The sequence below is a fragment of the Protopterus annectens genome, chromosome 1.part1 (assembly GCF_019279795.1).
Source record: "Protopterus annectens isolate FY-2018-M chromosome 1.part1, PAN1.0, whole genome shotgun sequence".
NCBI classification, from domain to species: domain Eukaryota; kingdom Metazoa; phylum Chordata; order Ceratodontiformes; family Protopteridae; genus Protopterus; species Protopterus annectens.
The window spans coordinates 1,179,783,579-1,179,803,427 of record NC_056726.1 but is presented as its reverse complement, the minus strand read 5'-3'; positions in this window follow the sequence as shown (position 1 = coordinate 1,179,803,427).

The following is a 19,849-nucleotide window of genomic DNA, read 5'->3' as shown; positions in this document are numbered from 1 at the left end:
CATGGAATTAGCTCCAGTACTTAATAGTTATGACCACCCCTCCTGGCATGATTAAAGTGCAGGTCTTTGTACTTTTGTCCATTAATCTGGTGCACTTGGGCTTTCTAAGGCACTTTTGCAACTGCCTCATGTACACAGACAACCATCTCCTCTAAACTCCCAACACTCAGGCTTGTGAGAGATACTCCTATATCACCGAATTGAAAGATATACAGTGTCCAGTGAAGACTGGACTAGCTGGTCAAGAGGAGAAGGGTCATCACCTGCAACACACCACATGGAACTCATACCCCTCCAGAACACCCACTATCACAGATCTGACATACAAACAATGACCACACACCCACCTTCACAGAGGCACTCAATAGACATATACCCAAACAGCGAAGACCACCAAGGCAGACACCCACTCGACCACAACACAGCACAAACCAAAGGATGCATATCTCACCTACACAGTGTGCCCCTCAACCAAAGCCACAAAGGCTAACCACCTTGCCTGATACAGTAATCATAGATGGCTCAATAGTGAGGCGCACAGATGTCCCACTCACTAGGTTGAACATGGAGGAGGTAACAGTCAGCTGTCTATCAGGTGCCAGAATCTAACACATAACACACCCAGTCAGGTCACTCCACAACAACTACAAGTATCACTCTGTCATTGCCCATTTCTGTGTGAATGACCTGAGATGCACCTCCATGGACTATATGAAAAGAGACATGGTGGAGCTCTCAGATTTTGTGGGCCAGGCAGGTATGACAGTAGCTCTGAGCAGTATACTACTGTCGCCCAGAGTGATACCTCAATACAAACAACAAATGATTGACTACAACAACTGGCTTAAGTGTATGGTGTCACTCTCATGGGATACAGTATCTGCTTGGAATGACATGATTGACAGACTGCAATGGCTTGCCAGAGATGGCCTGCAACTGTCATCTAGCTAACTGTCCTTCCACCCCTATAGTGCCTTTTTAGATGGTGTTCCAAATCAAATTAACACCATAACAGCTATACATAGATGCAATCCGAGAGTCATGCTGCTCAATACTAGATGTATACATCTCAAGATGCAGCCACTCGAAGCACTTCTCAAAATAGAGAACATTGACATTTGTGCTGTATTGGAGACCTGGTTTACATCAGCACACAGCACCCCTGCACTGCCAGCCTATAACTCATTTCACACATGTCTGCTCCAGAACATGGACAACAGCTCCAAAAGTGATGGTGTCTCCATATTAATAATGGATATGCACACATCCAGAGTAGTATCCCAACAGAATGCATCTGAGATAGTTCAGGTACACATAAAACAAAAAAGAAAAAAGTGTCAAAATGCTGAGTAATCCACAAACTGGTAGGAAGGAGAACAAAAGAACTGTTTATTCACAGATTAAGTGCTTTCACCCTATGTCCATAGGGCATCCTCAGAGTAAATTAACACAAAAAAAACACTACGTCTGTACAACTCTAAAATGCAACATGCCCACTACTAATTATAAAATGCTGTGCCAATTAATTCTTAAAAAAAAAAATAGTTAAAAACAATCGAACACACTAATAAATGTACTATAATATTAAATAACTAGATGACTAAATAAAAATATATATATATAACCATGCACAAATGAATATACATATACATAAATATGTGCAAATTCTGCTATAAGTAAATAAGTTAAGTTAAAAAACTTGACTAACAGAAGTGTATGAAAGAAACATATATGTATTTTAAAGCTGCATATGTGACATTACAAAAAAGGGGGGTTATTATAAAAGAGACATTATTTCTAGTGGTCACCACTTTTTTTAGAAAGGGTGATGTTAACCTATACTTACAGAATTTGGAGTTAGAATGGCAATTGAGGACAAATGCCACTATATCTCCAGGTATTAATGATAATATATCATTAAGTTCTGTATTGAAGTTAAGCGCATTGCAGGTTTAAGGTGACCACTAGAAATTATGTCTCTTTTATAATAACACCCCGCCTATTTTTTTGGGTAATTGAAAACAGTTTGCATTGCCAACGGCCATATATTTGGTCATTGGCATACCTACAGATTAGGGTACATGTTTTTATTGGAGCTGTCATGGCTCCATTTTCATTTTTGCAAAAATGTATTCAGCTACTAGCCGAATACATTTCTGCACCTTACACCATTCCTGCATGGTTACCTGCCTCCTTCCTGGATCACTGTTTAACCTCATTTGCATGGTTTTCACCAGCAAATGAGGTAATTAGCATCCTGCATGGGTTTCCATGCAGGAACAGTGTCGGTTCTCCTGTGTACGTCAAAACTGCATGTTCCTGGATTGCTCTGCAGTCATATTCTGTGCAGGAGTGGCTACACTGCTCCTGCATGAAAAAAATATATTTGTGAATCCCGGGGTAAGTATCCATAAATAAAACAAAGTTGAGATAACACTAACTGCATAGGGTGAATGATTAAAAACTCAGTGTAAAAGAATTAGTATTAAAAATTAAATTAAATTAAAAATTAAGAATTAGAATTAGATCTATGAAATGTAAAATAAATATGATAAAACAAAATTTCCTTAGTTTAAAAAAATCAGTAGAATAATTAACTTGGTAGACTACTGATATTTTAGTATAAGATACAATTAAATATCTTATAATGTCAAATTTTGAATGTATAAGACCCTGGAAAAGGTATGTGGTAAAAGAGTAGTCAAATAAGATGTAAGACAGAATCCCAGCATGCTATTACAATCAACTTCCAGTAATAATTAAAAGCATCAAAGTTTCTTAGCTTCTATGATCCATAAATATCCTGTATATTCCCCAAACTGCAGACTTACTGTACATAATGGGATTCAGAAAAGTTTCTGTGATGCAGAAGCCTTCGGTCCAAAGGTTTCTGTATCACAATAAGACTAAATCATTCTGATATTGCTCTCCTGCTACTGCCTTACAGTGGAACTGGACATATCAAGGACAGCGGTCTTGCTAGTTAAGCCACATGCAAATGTAGCAGTGTGGAGGAACAGCTAGAATGCTGTTAGATATAAAGACATAGACCAGTTGTGGTGGTGCTGCAGTAGCGTTGTCGCCTCACAGTAAGACACTGTCCGGTTTGATTCTCAGCTAGAGTGTCTTCTGCATGCAGACATGTGTGAATGGGTGTACCTTCGTTGAAGGTTGTGCGTCAGGGCTGGTATCTTGGCACGTAAAAGCCAACTACCAATGATTAGTGGATGGGAGTTCCACTGTGGTGACCCCTAACTGGGAAAAGCTGAAAGACACAACAACAACCAAGGCTAATCCTTCTGATAGGGTTTGTAAATGGTAGGCAAAGTTTAAGCCATCTTAGGAACTTTAGAATTTACTTGTAGGGACTATACAGAACACCAGTGATCATTAATGATATGGTTCTTTCAAATTGCGGAAGTAGTAAAGTCATTTATTGCCACTAAATGGAAGTCACCAGAGGCTCTTGGAAAGAACACTTAATGTCCATTGCTACACTTCTCATTTAGCTTTGTTTTTCAGTCAATTTCCTTTCTGGTTGTGCTTCTCACACTACAGGTTCAAGTAGTTTAAAAAATTGAAGACTATAAAGTTTTTTGATGTTTTAGTTTTATTATTCTACCTTGTTATATTTATTTATATATATATATATATATATATATATATATATATATATATATAAAATAATGTATATATGTATCTTTGTGTATATATAAATATATATATATATATATATATATATGAATATATGGGTCTAGGACATTTCACTGAATGCACATTTCACTAAAACTCAAATGACTGAACATAAATCACTGAAAGCACAATTCACTGAAAACTCAATTCACTGAAACACATTTCCGTGAAAGTTATACATGGCCTTTTCCCCACTGTAGTGCGACCCTGGAGTAAGTATATATAGTAAGGGGGGTGTGGGTGACACAGCCCCCCACATTGGGGGTGTCAGGGGCACTGCACCCCACATCGGGGGTGGGGGGGCATAGCCCCCACATATTTTAAGTATATATTATGTTTGGGAAAGAGTAATATATATATTGGAATTGCAAGTATCCATGTATATAGTTCAAAATATTTAAAATATGTGGGGGGCTACGCCCCTCACCCCCCCTACTATATATACTAACTCCAGGGTGACACTACAGTGGGGAAAAGGTCATATATAACTTTCAGTGATATGTGTTTCAGTTTTTGGTGAATTGAGCTTTCAGTGAAAAGTGCACACTAATTTGACTTTCAGTGAAATGTGCATTCAGTGAAATGTCCTAGACCTGTATATACATATAGGTTCACAAATTAGTACTAGGCTAACTGCCCTTACAAGCAATTTTAAGCCTAGCTAATAATTCCCTGTGAGATTCAAACCCTGTACCTTGTGTTTGCAAGGCAAACACCTTAACCATTAGGCCACCCTCCGAGTCCCTTATCTCTCTCTCTCTCTCTCTCTATATATATATATATATATATATATATATATATATATATATATATATATATATATATATATATATATATATATATATATATATATATATATATATATATATATATATGTGTGTGTGTATGTATATATATATATGTATATATATATATATATATATATATATATATATATATATATATACATATATATACATATATATATATACATATATATATACATATATACATATATATATATACATATATATATATATATATATATATATATATATATATATATATATATACATATCTATATATATATATATATATATATATATATACACACACATCTATATATATATATATACATATATATATATATATATATATATATATATATATATACATATTTATATATATATATATACCTATATATATATCTATCTATATATATATATATATATATATATATATATATACATATATATATGAATCTATGTCACATTAGCAAAATTCCAACTAATAAAAATTCAAAGGATTGAGACAACAACATCGTAATGCCATAAGACCAAACATTTACTTTCCCAAAGTTCAACACATCAAAAAAGACAGCTGCTCATGTTCTGCAGTGCTTGGAGCTTCTAAATGGAGATCACAGTACAGTGAGGATCAGGAAATGTACCCTTTCCTCATTGTAGAACAATCTCTGAGTTGGTATATATAATTTGCAGGGGGTGTGATGGTTTATGCAGGAGGGCTTGCTCCTCTGCAAAATGTTATAGAAGGTGCATTTTTGTGTTTTTTTAAACAGCTGCTGTTTCGCTGTTTTGAACTTTGGGAAAGTAAATGTTCGGTCTTCTGGCATTTCGGTGTTGTTGTCTCAGTCCTTTGAATTTTGATTATTTGGAATTTCAGTAATATGACATAGACCTATATATATGTATATGGGTCTACTTTGAGTCACTTAAAACTCATTTCACTGAAATTCACTTCATCCTCAAAAAATTGCTGAAAGCTCAAATCATTGAAAACTCATTTCACTGAATGTAAGTACTGTTGGGGAAAAAACATATATGCCCTTTTCCCCACTGTAGAGTGATCCTGGAGTTAGTATATATATATATATATATATATATATATATATATATATATATATATGTATAGTTAGGGGACATGTGGGAGCACCATCCGCCACATTGGGGAGTGTGCGAGGCATAACCCCCACCTACTTAGCTTTTCTATTTATGAATTTGATTTCATTGAAAGCTAACAATACAAAACCAAACGTAGGTGGGGTGCTACACCCCCTCACACCTCCAAATGTGGGAGGCTGTGCCCCGCACACACCCCCTAACTATATAAGTAGGTGGGGTGCTACACCCCCTCACACCTCCAAATGTGGGAGGCTGTGCCCCGCACACACCCCCTGACTTTATATACTAACTCCACGATTGCATTACAGTGAAATGTGATTCAGTGAAATTAGTTTTCAAAGATGTGAGCTTTCAACAATTTGGTGTGAGTTTTTTGAAATTCAGTGACATGAGTTTTCAGTAATGTAATATATATATATATATATATATATATATATATATATATATATATATATATACAGACAATGATTCATTTACAGTAACAGTTCATTCTAGGCAATCTAAACCAACATCTTTTGATCTGATACTTTGATTATCAGCTACTTGCGTATATTATGCTTATACTAATAACTTGCTATGTATGTTGATTTTCATTCTGAGATGTTACACCTGTATCACATAGCTGAGAACGTGTCATACCATTATAAAACACTCTCCTGTTACTGCAATTAGCATGGAACTAAAGCTTATACACGTTTGTAGGTAGTGAGGCATTGAGGTATAGTCTTTCATGACATTATGGCAGGAGTTTTCAATTTAAGAAAATTTTCAAGGGGCAGTGATTATCATCAAAATGAAAGGCAAACTACAGACATATATTTTTTGGATCAAACCATATATAGTTTTGTTTATCGAAATAAGATTTACAGTGGTAAGATAAGCTGTATGTATACCTCTTCCTATAAGTACAATTCCCAGTGTAGAAATTATAGCATCTGGCTAAATGTATGGCTATACTGGTGCTGCATTTGTTATGTTATCTGTAGTGTCATGGAAGGTGTACTCCCTGAGTATATTACAACCACATCCCATCACCTAGTATCAAAACAGGCCCTACACCATCCTATATAGAGGTGAAGGCAGAATGGAGTGACCATGTCCCTGAGCTGTGTCAATGCCTGCCATACTTGGGTGTGTACAACACCTGCCGGCATTACTGCGACCAACCCTCTACCAACCATATCGCCATATCATATACCTGCTGGTGTACTGATACCTGAGGCATACTATCATGCTACACTTCTGTGCACATGTATACTGCACCCATGGTTACTATGGTATGCATTCATACACACATGGCTTGTGTTTAACAGTAGTAGCACAGTAGGTCAGAGGCAGGAACGTTTTGCTCCAAGGAAAATTAAGTCCTGCTGCATCAACTCAAAAGCAATAGGCAGTACCTGCTGTGGAGATGGTGTGCTCACCAGTACTTCTGAGACCAAATGTAAAAAAACACCTGTCTATGATATCAATATCGTGGGTGGGTCCGACTGCTCTATCTTACAGTGATATGTTTGTTAGTGGCATACTTTGCCATGCATAGGACATGATCACAGCCAGTCTGGGGTCAGATGACTGAGATGCAGGAATTATTGGAGTTGCTGAATAGTGATGATGTGAATTTCAGGACAATCACTGGAAATGTGGACGCTGGCATGAGATGTGATAAGACTTTATGAATATCAGTAGGAGAGGCACGAAGTTAGTAGCATATTGAGATTTACTATCATACACCACATCTATAAATAGACTATACATGGGGCACTGCTATGTAAATTTTATTGCATTGTAGGAACACATGGTGTGAACTAACAGAAGCAGAGCAGTGGAAGTGTTCGCACCTTGCACAGTTTGCTATTTACAGACAGTATACATGGCACAGGATAAACTGTAACATGAATATTGGTTTACAGTGCGGTGGTTGTTTTGTTCTTTATTCACAGAGCTAAGCATAAGAATACAGGCATCCACAAGTGCTAAGGCTGGACAAGGCTCTAAAGCTGGGGTTAATAAGGACTATGAAACAGAGATACTGGAGTGACTAACCATGGACACAGTGCCACTGTCTGTCTTCATTCTATGGGAACATGTTCCCATTTTGTTAGGTGAAGCTGTGGGCCCCTGAAAAGATGTGGTGTTGCCCACAGTCTGTGTACTCACTGTCCCAGTGTGGTAAGGATACCCTACCATTCTGCCCATCCGTGATGCAGTACCTGGAGCATATAAAGTGTAGACTGCATCTAATGTGGTTATACCCACTGCAGCACAGACCTAAAGGTAGCTTGTTGATATTACTTGCCACAACTGACCCCTAACCTGTGGGTGGAATTCAGGATCACCATGCTGATGTGCATGATTATTGTATAGGCACAACCTCCGCAGTTGCTTTCTGTGTAGGTTCTGTGAGGTTTTCACCAAGAGCTGGTAGGAGCTGCATTAGGGTCTGGAATCTAAGGAAGCTGTCCTGATGGGCTGAGAGAGGGCTACAGTGGCACACTGGTGCCATGCCCACATCTCTACAGAGAAGTGTCAATGCTGCTAGTATTGTCCATGTAAGACATATGTCCAGTACCATGGTAGAGTATGTACCTGATGTGACCATGGTAGGAAGAAAAAACAGGGATGACCATTGTCACCTGCAGTAGGGAGGAGGCAATATAATTGGAGGCTGGCATAATGGTGTGGATTGGGGTTGACATAATAGTTAATTTGATTACTTTGGAGACACAAGGTACATAGTTTGATTATCACTGTTGGGAAGATCCTGAGGAACATAACAAAGATGCTAAATGGATAGAAGAAGCAAAAGAAAGAATAAGAAATTTAAAGGTACAGGATATGAAATGGGATGAAGTAACAACCAGAGAGATTGAAACAAAGTTAAGAAAAGCCTCTAATTGGAAAAACCCAGGCCCAGATGCAGTACCGAACTTCTGATTAAAAGTAGTAACATCTTTGCGTGAAGATTTAGCCATGAGTAAGAATTATTTATATGCGCACCCGAACAGACACCAATATGGCTAACAACAGGAAAAACAATGCTCCTACCTAAGAATAAACCTGCAAGCTACCCTAAAAATGATAGACCAATAACTTGCAATGACATATAAACTATACACTGGAATTGATGCCAACAGAGTTTTTAGTCATTTAGAAGAAAACTCAATTATGGTAAAAGAACAAAAGGGCAATAAAAGAAAGTCATATGGAACAAATGATCATTTGTTGTTAAATAAAGCCATAATAGAGAACTGTAAAAAGGGGAAGAATTTAAGTACGGCATGGATTGACTACAAAAAAAAAGCATTTAATAGTATCCCACATTCATGGATAAAAGAGTGATTAAAAATGTATAAGATACACCCTACACTGATCAACTACATTACAGTGACCATGAAACAGTGACAGACCACTTTGTAATTAAGCTATGACAAAGGGCATATTATTATTCAAGGGATAAAAATTCAAAGGGGGGTATTCCCGGGTGACCCCCTGTCACCACTGCTATTCTGCTTTGCCCTTAACCTATTAAGTTGTCTACTTAACATCTTAGGCCATGGCTATAATTTGGCTCCTAGAAAACAACGAAGTGTAAAAGCTTCTCATCTTCTCTTTGTCTATGATTTGAAGCTGTATAGTTCATCAGATGAAGAACTGAAATCACAACTACAAGTTATCAAAACCTTTTCAGATGATACAAGAATGTCATTTGGTCTTGATGAATGTGCAAAAGCAAAGAACATAAGCAAGTTGGAGTGTATAAATATTTGGGAATTGATGAAGGATCAACAATAAAACATGAACAAATATGAATACAACTTAGTAATGAGCAATTTAGAAGACTTAAATTAATCCTGAAAACAGTGCTGACATCTATGAACACAATCTAAGCTATAAACTAGTTTGCTCTTTCTGTCCTAACTTACAGTTTTGAAGTGACTGACTGGCCAAAAAAGGTGCTGGATAGATTAAATAGGAAAACAAGAAGGATGCTTCATACTCATCAAATGATTTACAAAAATCAGTGCATACCAAGATTATATATTCCCCACTCTGAAGGAGGGGTGGGCATCCTTGAGAATAAATCTATGATAACTTCCCTTCTTAGTCAAGCAGAAGCATATAGGCATCAAGCAGGTGTGGAATTCAAACCACAAGTAGATAAAAATCAGGCAGCAACTGAATGTGCCAAAAACAAAAGAAAGAATATAAGGTGAAGGACCAGATGAGAAGGCAAGAAATGTGTAAAATGCATAAATGTAGTTGAAAGTATAGAAATCTTCTGGAAGAGCCTCATGTTGACAAACGCAGGAAAGGTTAAGGAGAGGCAAATTCAAACCAAGAGATGAAAGGTTAATATTGGCTGCACAAGACGGTGGACTATGTACACATTGGTTTACTAAGTCCATTGAATATGTGAGGGAAACAGACAAATGCAGGTTTTGTAAAACAGAATTGGAAACAGTTGCACACATTGTTGCTGGTTGCGACATACTAATGGTAGAAGGACTGTATACTGAATGGCATAACAATGTGACAAGAGTACTGCCCTGTAGATTGTGCAAACATTATGGTATTGAAATGGCTGAAAAACACTGGAAACATGACCCACAAAGCATCATAGAAAATGATGAAGTGTACATCACAGGGGATCATCCATTACCAGCAGTTCAAAAGATAGATGCTAGAAAACTAGATATAGTGGTCCAAGAAAAGAAGATAAAAGTAGCAATCTGTGAACCTGATTATCTCACATCATTGGCAGCAATTGTACCCAGTCATGATTGGCTGGACCCTCATTTGCAGACCTAAGATTAGTCATGGTCCCACAGCCATACCTCATCAATGAGGGAGAGGGCCCTTGTCCAGAATAGACACAGACCTGTAGCTGAACATAATTCTTGCCAGCAGGTGATCCTGATCCATCATTTGCATGCTGCCATAGTGACCGAAGGTCCATGACAATTAGTGGTACCTCCACACTTCATCATGGGGGGGTCACATATGACACAGATTACTCCTCTCACAGAGAACCATATATCCACCTCTGCTGATGTCCACTCCCCCCAAATCTGAGCTGTTGACACTAGAAGTGATTACAAGTATGAGCTGCACCACGGTCCCTTTATTATGTTAAATGTGGAGATGACAGATGCACAGGGTAACCTGAAAATGTATCTACCAACATAGCCTAGTGACACTAGAGCATTGTTTTTTCTTTGTGACACTGCATTATCAGCATGTTCTTTTCAAGGACCATAGTTCTGGACTGGGTGCCACTGCTTTGGCTGCACGGCCATGTATTGTGCTCATCGTTATTGAGGAGAGTCGTATGGCCTATGCATAGTCATCATCCAGAGTATTGTCATCCAGAAAATGCTGTTGCTATGGCACTTGTGCTGGCTATGGGTGGCTGCTCTCTCTCCCTCTCCCCACTGTGTAAATGTTGTCTGGTTGTTTCCTTATGATTAGATTGCATAGTAAGCCGTGAGTCATGATAATTCTGCAAGCAATTTCCAGTTCATGATATAATGTAGTGGCCCAAAGGTGTTGACATAATAGAATCAACCTTTGACAAGATACTTTTCATTTCTGCAGGTGGACTTCACTGTAACTGTTTATCAATATTCTCAATGTTTTTTGGGGGTGTCAAAAGCCATGGCTATTGTGGATATTTGTCTTTGCCTGTAACACACTTTGGGGAGGTTACTACATCAACACAGTGATCTTTAAGTATAGAGCTGTACAGTAGCCACAGTGCCTGCACTTATCTACTAGATGACCCTCTGGAATGTGACCTTGATAGAGATGGTGGTACATCAGTGATGTGTGTCATGTACTGGAATCATCTCAGCCAGAGTGCTTTGCAGGCATGTTAGAATATGGATCTTACAGTATGCATCACACACAAGCCTGCAGTGCAAAGAATGGTAGCCTTTCCTAGTCACATGCCTTTGAGTCAGTGGGTCAGGTGGTGCCTTTATTACGTCATGTGTGCTATCTATGGCACTTGTTACCTCAAGGAGGTGAACAATTTTCTAAAAGCCACATATTGTGATAGGTGGTGGTGGCTGCATTCTTTGGTGTGTTGATGAATACATGCTCCACCAAATGTTAACAGAAATATTTTACTGAACTTGTGCAGTATTTGAGAGGCCTAGAACTTAGAAATACAAATCATGTCTCTTGTTTGTACCCAAAAGGTTCTAGTAGATAGCATGGTTAGCGCTATACATACCTTGGTCACTACAGGTGTAGGCAGGCTGCTCATCCCACCAAAACCTGCATGTGGAAGATATGTATAAACCTGACAATAACTGTTTGACAGTGAAATTATGGTATGTTACATCTGACAGTAGCACTTCTGTTAGTGGTGTAAGCTTCTCCTGCTGTTGCTCATAATTAGCATATGATGATATAGCTATCTGACTGCTGCTGTTACCATCAGCATTCTGTCAGTCTGCGACTGTGATTACTTTGTCGTGCTTTGTATTCTGTTGTCTGGCACTAGCTGGGCATCCATGGTAAGGCACACGTCTGTGAATCATTATTGTCTTAGCCTTGTACACATTTGCATATCATTATCCCCTCATTTCCCTACACTAGGTCATTTACATGCTGTTATGTACTCTTTGCATACATCCGAGGCTGTATCCAAAACAGGGGTGAGGAGAAGAGTATCGCACAAAGCAATTTCTCCATGCCTGCATTCAACAGGTATGGCTCTGTCACACTGGGGAGTGCCAGAACCCTACATCCATTTACAAACTGGTAATAGGTTTGTCTCAACAAAAACAATTCAGCACCAAATGGCTGGCCAACATAAAAGGCAGAAAACATTGAATACTTTGCACTTTTGATGAGATGAAATATCTGCCTGTATGTAGAGTAATTACTGCAGCCAATACCTCATGTGAAGCTATACCATCTCTGTACTAAGTTCCACACAAAGGCTGACAAAGAATGCAGTTTTTGTGTGATGGGAGGGTGCGGGTCAGTTTGTTGTTTCTTGGATGGGCTCCTCAATTGATGGAAAACAAGTTGACACAAATATTACATTTTCTTCAGTTAATGTCCCATCTGTTGGAGAGGAATATTTCATGACTACAGTCAATAAAGCAGTTTAAATGGCAAGCTGAATAATTATAAGCACTGAGAGACAGCACATACTGAGCTCCAGTTCTATCTAAAAAAAAACAGAGTACATCTTAAAATATTTTGTTAAATGAAAACTGTTTATTTTACTGACTATACAGTTTTATCGCAAAAAGTTGATGTCATTTCTCAAATTTGTGGCTGCTTAATGCTCCACTTGCTAATGGGAAATATGTAATTCTTTCTGAATAGGAGACAGAATTGTTTGGATAATGGAGTCATGATTTTTCACGCAGATACAGGTTGTCCAACTACACTCTGAAGAATGGTACTGCAACTCCTGTGGAATGTTTGTTAGTAAGTATAGATTCTGGTTCTAAATTTTTCCTCAAGATGTGGTGATCAAAGTGGTGCTAATAAATAGCCCACAGAAATTTTGATGGAAACTGTTAACCTCTACCCTTTAAAGAACACAGACAGGTATTTATTCCATAAAAGATGACATATAACAGCAATTTCTCCCCATATCCTGATCTTGCTTCTATAACAGAGTGCCATTCAAGTATATGAATCTCAACAAACCAAACCTTAACCAGATTGTCCAACTGTATCAAGATTGCTAAAATAACTATCTATCTATATATATATCTATATATATATATATATATATATATATATATATATATGTATGGGTCTGCTACCGGAGATCAAAATTACACTATTTCAAAATCCAGTAGTAGATGCCCACTAACGCGAAAGTGCACTTCACCGAAAGTGCACTTTCGCAAATACGACTAGACTGAGCGGACAATGTCCTCCACTGTGGTGCGGTAGTCACGGACCTTAGGGTTAGGGCTTGGGTTAAGGATAGTGGATAGCCCTACTAGCTGTCCACTATCCTTAACCAAAGCCCTAACCCTAAGGTCCATAACCATTCGCTCAAGTGGTGTTCGCGAAAGTGCACTTTCGGTGAAGTGCACTTTTGCGTTAGAGGGCATCTACTACTGGATTTTGAAATAGTGTAATTTTGATATCCAGTAGCAGACCCGTATATATGTATAGATATATATATATATATATATATATATATATATATATATATATATATGTATGTATACATAGATAAATATAGATATATAGATAGAAAGATATAGATATACATGTAGATAAGAGATATAGATATATAGATATAGCTATATAGATACAAAACTATCATTATTAATCTCCCATTTTTCACACTTTTTTACAATAGGTTGAGTTTCCCATGAATTGTCCCCACATCTCTTGATTGCGAACTAGTCTCCTAGTTTTTCAACAATCAGGCCCAGCTGTTGCAGGTGATCCTTAATGCAACTCGTATCTCATGACAACATGTTTTCATCTGCTCTAGCCTTCTTCTTGTCTCTCTAAAATCAGGTTCAGTAAATCATATTATGCTTTGCTGTTTTTTCCTTTGTTTCCAAAACATCACAAACTGTTCACCTTCATTTCTGTATAGATACTACAGTAAATATGGCTTTAACTTTGATGTCCTTATTTTGTCTCACCAACAGTGTGCATCTTGCTATCCATCTCAGACATTTCATCTCCTTCTCCTCAAGGTCGGCCATCACTTGCCAGGTTGGATCACTCTTTTTTATACATTACATGTTAACTTTTTTTGGCATTCTTTGTCACATACTACCTCTGATAACTTTTGTCCACTGGCTGTTCATCACCAGTCAGATTTCCCTTCTCCTCAACCATGCTAAAAAGAAGCTGTTAAGCTGTTCCTGTTTTTCACTTCTGTCTCTATTTTTAGCCTCTCCTGAGTTTTCCCTTTACTGTCATGACCATTGTACTGTTTGAACTCAAATGTATTGCATGTGCATCCAGTTTTTTTATGCCATTCCCCTATCATTTCATTAACTTCCTGTTTAGAACCTGCTTATAGTTGCACATCATTTGCATAAAGAAGCTTTGTTGATCTGCCCCCTATGACTTATTTGCTTTTGAGTCCATCACTAGTATGAATAGCTGTTGGCTAAGAGCAAAGCCATGATGCACACCCACTCCCGCTGAGATCCCCCTCTTTAAATCCAAACACTGTTCTACAAATGTTTTTATGATGACTTACTATACTTTTAACTTTCTATATAAGACTTGAGGCATGTTCGGAAGGGTTCTTTGTATTGTAACTCTACTAAGCAGAGGCACTAATTATAATTCATTCTATAGTGCTGATATTCACAGGATCATAGGATCATAGGAGATTACTCAATTATCAACCCCGAGTTCATTCTAAGCCTAGCCATTTCAACCCAATGTAATACCATAGCAGTTCCAGTCAATGCCGAAGATTGCATTTAGTGAAGACTGCCCATTTCCAGGAGGATTGTGGGTGCTCTCTCTGCTAAGAATTTATGGGGCCCCAGTCACTCATCCAGCTTCCTCTTGAGCAGTGTCATAGAGGTGCTCTGTTTCATATGAATTGGTAGCCTGTTCCAAAGAAGTGGTAGTCGCTGGGAGACAAATCTGTCCCTCCAGCATGTCCTATTTAAGTTTCAGGCCATATTTATGCCCCTGGAGTGGGTAGCCCTAGACCCACTGGATTTATGCATATGAGGTAAGTTCATTAGGTTTGGGTCTTGAGTTGCTCTGTAGGCCAGGCATAAGTCTCCCTAAGATGTCTGTATGATACAGAGTATAGTGACAGGTATATTAATCGGTCCATGAAAGGCACATGCTGGAGGCCCTTGATCTTCTTTGTTAGAAACCTCTGAGGTCTCTATAATTGCTGTAGATGCTTAATATGGTACATACCAAATGGGGCATTATACTCAATTAAGAGCCAGATAAATGCTAAGTATAGGGGCATTATAACGTCTTTTGTTCTCGAGGTGATGCCTTTACAAATCAAGTGAGCTACATGGAAAGCTTCCGTTGCAATGGTAGGCATGTGGTGATCGAAGTTAAGGTCATGGTCAACCTGTGATGCCAGGTCCCTTACCACTTCATGGGCATTTACGGTATTGTTATTGATTTGATAGTGTGAAAGGGACATTGTTTGGGCTGAAGGGAATAATGATGCATTTTTTTTGCATTCAGTTTGAGACCATGACTAATACACCAGTTGTTGGTCTGTGTGAAACGATCCTGGAGTATACTGACATCATCTGGGGATTCAATAATTGCACCCAGATTGTAGTCGTTTGCAAACTCGGTCAGCCACAACCCTTTAGGTTTGACCTGAACTTATGAGAAGTATATACAAAATGGTAGGGAGACCAGCACTAACCCCTGTGTCACCCCGCTGGTAAGAGGTCTGCTGGTTGATGTGGAGTCACCCATTTTGATATTGTATGTCTGGTTTGTGAGCCAGTTGGCAACCCATCTTACAATTAAGGGGTTTACATTCAGTTTGCTAAGTTTTTCAGTATTGTCTGAATGTGGGATTGTGTCAAAAGCTTTTGCAAGTCAAGGTATACTGTGTACACATATTTGCCCTCATCAATGGCCTTGGCCACACTTTCAAAGAATTCCACCAAATTTAACAGGCAGGATTTGCCCTTCATGAAGCCAAATTGGGTAAGATCCAGGGTTTGGAGGTCACCTGTAATTCCCTGGGTCTGTTGCTAGGCCATCTTTGTGGAGGGGAATAACTGTAGCTGTTCTCCATTCCGCAGTAACAAAGCTTTTGTTTAGGCTATGACTAAAATAGGTATTTAGTGGTGATGCTAGTTCATGTTTTAGCCTGTTTAGGAGACAACCTGGGATGTCATCTGATCCCATACAATCCGTGTTGTTTGATTTGGACAGGGCACCTGTTATGTTTATTAATTCACATACCATTTTAGCATGCATTTGTTATTTTTAATATAAAATCTTAAATATCCTGAGCTGTCAGAATTACTTTTCATCAGGAAAACATTCTGTTAAAGCTTGGTGTCTTGCTTAGTGGCAAGCACCTAAATATCTAACAGTGGTACTATGAATGTGGAATCACATCCTGGCATCAGTTTTGGAAACATATTGGGTAAGGCACATTTCTTTGTCATGAAAGGTTAAACATCATTACTGGTATGAGTGCTGGAAGGACTGACTGTAGCACAGACTTATCAGGTAAAAATAATAAATTATTCCCAGGCATAGGGCAAAAGGATGGACTATGGAACATTGCAAAGAAGATGTAATCATGGCTTAGACTGGAGACATACTGTTTTGATCTGACACAAAATACATCCTAGACATGTGGCTACACACAAACTAAGCAGATATATCCCTTGTTTTCATAGTATACTTAGCAGATAAGGAGAAGGCAGTGGGATTAGTGTCATTTACAGAAAAAAGATGTATTCCTTTACAGTTTGGGGACCCCAGAGTACGAAGCTGACATCCCTCCCTCCTCCTCTGAATATTTTCCAAGTTGGGGCCCTTAAAACCATGTCAGAAAACTGTGAATGGCAAGCACACAGTAGCCAAGAAACTGAAATGAGAGGAAACAGTCTTGTAGAAATTCTGGTAGAGTATCATATAGATCAGCATGAGTTCAGTCTAACAATGGTCCCTAGCAAAATGCACAATTTGTGCTTCTGTAAAGTAAGTGCTTGGAATGTCTTTAACAATATACTTGCATGTACTGCAAATTAAATGGAGACAGAAAAACACATATACTTGTATATGCAGTAGATGTTGACTTTGCAGTCTAGAACAAGCACATTTTGATAGCCAGCTATATACTTACCACCTTCAGCTATGGACAGGACATCTATTTGAAGAAAAGAAAATATTACTGTTAGTTTTGGCATGTATCAAGGAAGAAAATATTTATAGATTTCAAACAGCAAAAAAACAGAAGAGGAAATTCAGAACAACATATGAAGGAGTAGCTAAGGATTTGTGATACAGGCAAAGCTGTAATTAAGCTGTTTCTCAATCAAAATATGACTTCAGATTCAGTTACATTCACAGACCTTGTACATGTCTGTATGAAATACATTTTGAGTTATGAACAGCTATAATCTTTTGAAAATGTTTTTGCAATAATACTTTTACTGAAAATATATATGTCCCATTCAGTGCACATCAGCACTGACTTATTTTCATTCAAATGATTTCTAACAACACAGAAAAATTGTTTAATAAGCCCATGATAAAGGATGATAGAGTGTTTCCTCCAGATATCCCTACATACCAGATAGATCTTTCCCTATTTTATACCTTAAAGACAAAACTTGGTCTTAAAACTGACACTGAAGTATGTTACATATAATCAAAGTATATTTTATCCAACTAGGATGTCAGATTCCTCAATTTATGCTTATTATAATGAAATGTATTTTTAGTTTTGTAATTTTTAAATGTCTTATTGCCTGGAATTACACATTTTTGGAGTACTTCCAGGTAGAAGAGATTGAAGCACTTGTCACAATAATGTTTACACACAATTATACCCTGCCATCAAAAATGTTTCTTTGTGTTACCAGATATATAAATAGTATTCAGAGTGAAATACAAAAGTAAACCAAATGAAATTATGCATCCATGTTATAGTTCATAGGTTCATAGGTAGGTACTAGGCTATCGGCCCTGGGGCCTATACAAACCCAGCCAAAAAGGTACCCTGGCTTTTGCCCAAGAAAATTATTTTCCTGTGCCACTGTCGAGCAGAGCCACAGAGGTAATCCCCAGGGTGAATTTCCTATTTCCCATCCAATCATCAAGATTTTTCTTGAAGAGTGCTAATAAGGAGCTTTGTTTGATATAGATAGGTAGTTTATTCCAAAGTATGGGAAGTCTCTGGGACAGGAATCTATCCCTCAGGCATGTTCTGTTTATTGTGGTGACAAGGTTTAGGTCCCTAGAGTGTATAGCTTGGAGGGAATGGGATTTCTTTAAGTGGAGCATGGGTTTGACATAGCTTTGTATGTTAGGCAGAGATCACCTCTGAGTAGGCGATATGTGACGGAGTAAAGCTGGAGTTTTTTTAGATGGTCTGTATAGGGCATCTGTTTGTGGACAGTAATCCTCTTTGTGAGGTATTTCTCCGACCTTTCCAGTTGTTGTAGATGTCTTGTGAGGTTTGTAGTAAGAGGTTAAATAGTTATTTTGTGATACTGATAAACATACAGCATACCATCACTGAACTATAGTATTATAAATAAATTGTACTAGTTAAATCCTTCTGTAACTATCCTAGCAGCAAAATCTAAAGCTACAATGTAGCACTAACTACTGCTCACCTAGTGACCAGATACTAATAATGTTGTCATTGTTCAATATTAGTAGAGAGAAAAAGTAGGTAAGTGCATCAAGGGAGAATAAAAATAACACAAACAAGATTAATTCTGAAACTTTATATCACTCACATCACCTCTTATTTATATGTGCTGGAGAATGAATGGACTTCTTTAAAAATTTCAGAACTGTCTTTTTGACTCTTTTCACATGATGATTATTTCAAACATCAGAAATTCTGTGTCCAAAAATTCCTACAGTTTTCTATAAACAATCACTTGACATACTTATTAGTCTGAGAACCATAGCTCAATTTCTGGTCAATCCATTCTAAAGCAGGAATATCAATAGTTGTACATTCTTTTGTAACAGTAAATGCCCATCAAGAAGGTGAGATAGACCCCTGGATTCATGAAGCTCGGTGCAAGGCCGGTGTAAGGCTTGCACTGGCCATGCAGCGTATAACTGGCGTAGCAGTGCCACATGCATAGTAATGAGTGTGCGCCGCAACCACAACCACGTGCATAGGGCACGTGCGCGAGTCCAGGGAGCCTAACTAGGTTGCGCTCGTAGGCGTGGCCAAGTCGGCAGGCGATGAGCAACCTAAAGTGCTGACTCTTACAGGCCGCCTGCATTAGTAACCACACCTACCAGTGTCCGTGGATAATGAAACGTATGCAAAGTATGCAACATAGTACCCGTCCACACAAAATGGAGAACCAAACATAAATGCACAAAGTACAAAATGTTCCCGTGCATGGAACAAAGGATACTTGGAATACTGTGTCCATCACGTATTGCACTGTCAGCAGTCATACCCAGTGGAGGTGTACTGCATCATGTCAGCACGCCGCAAATACACACGACTAGCCCCATGGGCATGGTCACCAGCAGTCCCACAGTGGTAGTGATAGTACACAGCTGGGCAGTCGTGGCCATATAAC